The sequence below is a fragment of the Rutidosis leptorrhynchoides genome, chromosome 2 (assembly GCF_046630445.1).
Source record: "Rutidosis leptorrhynchoides isolate AG116_Rl617_1_P2 chromosome 2, CSIRO_AGI_Rlap_v1, whole genome shotgun sequence".
Taxonomy (NCBI): domain Eukaryota; kingdom Viridiplantae; phylum Streptophyta; class Magnoliopsida; order Asterales; family Asteraceae; genus Rutidosis; species Rutidosis leptorrhynchoides.
In genome coordinates, this window is record NC_092334.1 from 73,273,251 (window position 1) to 73,279,250 (window position 6,000).

Below are 6,000 nucleotides of genomic sequence, written 5' to 3' on the forward strand. Positions count from 1 at the left end.
CCATAAGAAAAAGAGTAAGTATTTACTTAATTATAAAGGTTACTTGCTTACGCGCAAATGATGAGGGTCGTTGAAATAAATGATCTACTGATGCCAAAAAATCGCCGTTCAAAAAAAAAAAAAAAAAAAAACTGAAAATAGACAACAATGACTGACAAAAGAAAAGTTTTCTAAAGAATTAAATATTGTTCCGTATAATTAATAACTCCATGAAAAACTTAATATTTTCTTCCTACTTAATGTAAAAGTAAGTCTAGCTTCGTGGACTAAGTTGTTAGTGTGTTTCGTACTCAGAGAGTTTCGTGAGGGGTTTCACATTGCTGGGCTCGGATCGAATCAGGTTGTTTATTATTCGATGCTGGTGGTCTGTTGTTATTATGTTTTATAGTTTAGTCGTCAGTTGGTATCAATTGATTGTTGTACGAATTGAACGGCTTGTGATCATTGATATGATCAATCGTTTGGAGGTTGTATTTGTGTATTTATCAACTATATCGTCGAGTAGAACAAAATATAAGGGTCAAAAATAAATTGTCTTTGGCAAAGATCATCTCATGATATGAATACCTTTTTCCTATCATCCACTTTATTTACTTTCCAATAAGCCTTCACTAATATATGCTGTTATTTCTCCCCTTTTTCTTCATGTCACCATCATCATCCGTAAGAATTATCGTTTTCTTCACTTCATCATTGTCGCTCTGCAATGTTCTTGTCATTTGTCTCGTTCACATTTCGTAGTTCTTCACTGATCTCGTCATCCCGGTGTCTGAGCCATCCTCACCACTACAATTTTATAGAAATTTAGGATTTTCTTGTTGGGAATTATAGGGTTTATATTTTTGTTCGGAAAAAAAAATACTAAACATAGCCATATACGACCGCTAACGGTTTGTGATAATTATTAAACATAGCAACTTCAAGAATCTTTGATAGTTATTATTGATCGTAAAGTATTACGATTATGCCCAAGGATTCAGCCAAAACAAAAAAGATACCTTTATCAAGTCTAAACTTTTGAAAAACACTTTGTCTTCTTCAGCTTCCAAGGTTGTTGCAAAAAATGCAGATGATTAATCAATTCAAGAGCATTGTTTAGGAGAAGAATGTAAATCTTCATGTGACAAAATTCGAAGTAGAGTTCCGGAACAGAATGGTAAGGTTGAAACTTCCTTTCTAGCAACCTCTGGAAATCAAAAGGCAGCTTATTCATCCAATTCGAATCACTGGATCGATGGGGTGCCTAACATCTCAAACATCTTTTATACAACAAGAGAAATATGTCATGGTGTAGGTTAAACATCAAAACTCAATAAAGCAAAATCAAATGCTCAATTGATGGAGGCAAAAAGGCTAACTTAGAAGAAATGGTCAAATTTGATGAACTTATGAAAAATATGACCGAAGATGATATCCATTCCAACACGTCAAAGCCTTGAGATTCGCCTCATGGAATACCCTGCGCCTCGGTAATAAAACAAGAGGTCGTATTGTGGGTACTTTTGTTAACCATTTTCAAATCAAGATAGCGGTAACAAATCAAGAGGTCATATGGAGGTAACAAATCAAGATGAGTGTCCTTCAATATATCTTATTTTCCCTGTCCAATTTGGTTATGCTAATCTTTTTCTTCATCCGAGTTCAGAAGGTGATTGTCAAACTGGATGGATTCTATGACTGCCCCAACCCTTAACTATGTATGATTATGAAAATGGTTCGGACCTTCAGAGGCTTCTTGAAAGTTTCAGAATTTGGACCGATTTGTTTCGGTGGTGGAACGTTAGATGCGCTATGGTGGTTTCGATTGTTGAGTTCTCATTCGATTGATATCATGGAATGGGCATTAGTGACAAGAAATTAGTGAGTATGCCATGTGGGTTATTTGGGTCGTTAGAAATGACTACATTTTTAACGGGTAATACACATGTCGAACGGTGATCGTGCGGGACATCAAGCTTAAGGTGTTCCTTTGGGCGACACATATCAACTTGTGTCATAGTCTTCAAGCTTACGTATGGGAACTCAACCATCTTTGTTGTTTCATTAGGCTAAGACTTTCATTGTGATCTAGTACTTTTACTGTAATTTTTTTCATGTTGATCTGGTATATCTTTTTTCATGGGCTTTTTATATGCCTCGCTGTATTTTGGATTGATAATCTTCATTGCTTTAATGAAGGTTTCTATCAACAGAATTCTTTTTATCTGTAAAAAAAAAAAAAAAAAAAAAAAATTATGATTATTGAATGTATATTTTGACAAAAAGATAAAAATTTACGTTAATGAGATTAAGTGTATTTAGACAAGATTATTAATATATACGTTTACTTTTTTGAACGGCGGAAGTAAGATATCAATAAATACTGACTTAACGTAAAATAGTTATATACGTTACTCCGTATTAAATGGCCATTTTACGTTATTAAAATTGAGTGTATGTAGACAACATTTTTTTATTAAATATCCGTTGACTTCGTATTAGACAACATTTATAAAATATACTAATGAAATTACCTGTGAAATCACGAGTTTATTTAAAAGAAACAGTTTAATGATATATTTTAGGTATTAAGTGAACGTAAATGCTAAAGTCATTTAGTATAATGACCCGTGGAACCACATATTTCGACTAAGAAACTTGTCGTTGTTTTTTACAAACATATTTATATACTTAACTTAGTCAGAATAATTGAACTACATTTATTCTCCCACCACTTTCATCCAGTTTTGATCACAATTCACTACTACACAAATGTGAATAGAGACCCCTTTTAGAAACCGATTTTGAGGGTAATAACTAAAAATAGGTTTCTAAAGGTAATAAGAACCGGTTTTTTATGAGGCGGAAATGAGAAACCGGTTTTTTAAAAAAACCGGTTCCTAAAGTTTACTTTGGAAACCGGTTCCTTATTAAAAACCAGTTTCACTTTGAAAACCCTTTTTTTTTTAAAGAAACCGGTCTTCATACCCCACTTTGGAAACCCCTTTTTTAAGAACCGGTCTCCCTCGCCAAGAGATGGTTAACCCGATGGAGTTCTATTCTGCCCCTTCCTCTGAACCAAGAGGATAAGACGATGTCGTGGCCTCTCCGAACGCTGCTTGTTAAGCACACTATTCCGCTTAACTTAAAGCTCCTACTTGAGTAGATCTATGTTGCATAAGCGCTATTCAATGTTGGCTCTGAAGTAGCAGGCACGAGGGCTGGTCAATCTCAGAAAGAAGATAGGCCGGCAAACCACCGAATCCTTTGACGGACTCCATAGAAGTTAGTTCTTCGCTTATCACATTGGTCAACAAATAGAATCATGAAAACCAGAAGAATGAGTGGGATAATCAAGCTACAATAAATTCTTACACCAGTGCTTGACTTTATTGATAATAGATGAAGAAGACATAGCAACTGAATCATGAACAGATGCATTTCTAGCAAGCCAAATCTCCCAGCAACCAGAGAAGAGAAAACTACCCTAAAAATCCCATTTTAGATTTGATAGAACTTCCTTGCAACCAGGTCTTACTGAAAGCACACATACTATCTTGAACAAAACTAGCATGTTGAACACCTTTCAAATAAGACCAAACCTGAGAGGCAAAGTAGATGTCTCACGGGCGAAGGAATAGAGTAAGGCTCCACCTTCGAAAAAGTCTTTACTTGAGGGCGGTTGCCGCTTTCCTTCCTGCAAACGGAGGTCGCCGTTCACCCCACGCTGAAGAAAGAGTACAACAAGAAGATGAATACAAGAGATAGAAAGGCATGCTGACCCTATCCTTCTTCCATACTCACAGCGAGTCCATTGTGCTTACGAACGAGGGGATCGTCTTCAATGCGAGTTGTGCGTGGAGTTTTGCCTAAACAGTTGAGTTAAATAGTGGCGTTTGTTGTTTTTGAGTCCCCCTGCCTTCGGCTCCTAAAGGTACCTTAGTTCTCCATAGGCGTCTGAAGGCGGAGTGGAGTGAAGACATTCTCTTGGGAGAAGCCCGCCAGCTTACTATAGTAATAGAAGAGGGCGCTATTTAACAGTGGTAGGGGGGTACATCCTTACTTAGCATCACGTGTTACTAATCTCAGGTATTCTATAGTTCCTTCCCGCGTCAATTGCCAATTCTTGGTCATTGAGATTCATGGGCGATTCGGATGTTTATTTCAAAGCCCCAACAGTAGGGATGGCAATGGATCGGATATGGATCGGGTGAAGCCGTATCCATATTCATATCTATTTAATTTTTGTTCATCCATATCCATATCCAGATCCGTTTAATTTCATTTCATCCATCCATATCCATATCCAATGAATTAAGCGGGTTAATGGATATCCATTGGATATTCAAAAAAATGTTATAATATTTCCTAATATGTGATTAAAATAAAACGTAATATAACAAAAATTTATATAAAATTTAAAATTTAGTGTATGTAGACAACATTTTTTTTATTAATATACGTTGACTTCGTATTAGACAACATTTATAAAATATACTAATGAAATGACCCGTAAAATCACGGGTTTATTTAAAAGAAACAGTTTAATGATATATTTTAGGTATTAAGTGAACGTAAATGCTAAAGTCATTTAGTATAATGACCCGTGGAACCACATATTTCGACTAAGAAACTTGCCGTTATTTTTTACAAACATATTTATATACTTAACTTAGTCAGAATAATTGAACTACATTTATTCTCCCACCACTTTCATCCAGTTTTGATCACAATTCACTACTACACAAATGTGAATAGAGACCCCTTTTAGAAACCGCTTTTGAGGGTAATAACTAAAAACAGGTTTCTAAAGGTAATAGGAACCGGTTTTTTATGAGGCGGAAATGAGAAACCGGTTTTTTAAAAAAACCGGTTCCTAAAGTTTACTTTGGAAACCGGTTCCTTATTAAAAACCAGTTTCACTTTGAAAACCCCTTTTTTTAAAGAAACCGGTCTTCATACCTGATAATGCTAAAAACGAACATATATTTCATAGCATTATCCCTCAAGAAAGACAAGTTTTTAGTTGCAATTGTCCTATTTACAAGTGATATTCGTTTAAATAATAAAAGGTGAAGACAAAAGGCAGATTCGACGAATTGAAGACGCAAACGACCAAAAAGCTAAAAAGTACAAAGTACAATCAAAGAGGTTCAAATTATTGATGAGAAACGTCTCAAAAGTACAAGAGTACGAGCCGCAAAACGCAAAGTTCAAATTATTAAATCGTACAAAAGGACGTTCGAAAAACCGGAACCAGGACATGAACCAACTAATAACGCACGACGCAACGGACCGAAAGTTACAAATTAATTATGTATATAAATATAATATAATATATAATTAATTATATAAATTATATATAATATATTTATATATTAAAACCGTCGGCAGTCAAAAGAGCCAAGAATGTTAGCTGGAAAAGGAGGCTCCGCACTCGCGGAGTTCTAAAGGGCAAAAGCTCCGCACTCGCGGAGCTGTACAGTAAAATGTGGGCCTATAAAAGCCATCGAATTCTGCACGAAAAAAACACATCTTTTTCTAATCTATCTCTCACTCTCTACGTAATATATATATATATATATATATATATATATATATATATATATATATATATAATTTTAATTTATTAATAATAAGGGTATGTTAGCGAATGTTGCAAGTGTGTAAGTCGAAATTCTGTCCGTGTAACGCTACGCTATTATTAATCATTGTAAGATATGTTCAACCTTTTTAAATTAATGTCTCGTAGCTAAGTTATTATTATGCTTATTTAATGCCGAAGTAATCGTGATGTTGGGCTAAATATTAAAATTGGGTAATTGGGCTTTTTGTACCATAATTGGGGTTTGGATAAAAGAACGATACTTGTGGAAATTAGACTATGGGCTATTAATGGGTTTTATATTAACTTAACAATACCTCGTTAATTTAATATAAAGGTTATAATTTTACGTATCTATAAATAACCACATACGCTTAATCGGGTACGGTGGGCGGGATATCTATAAATACCAATAA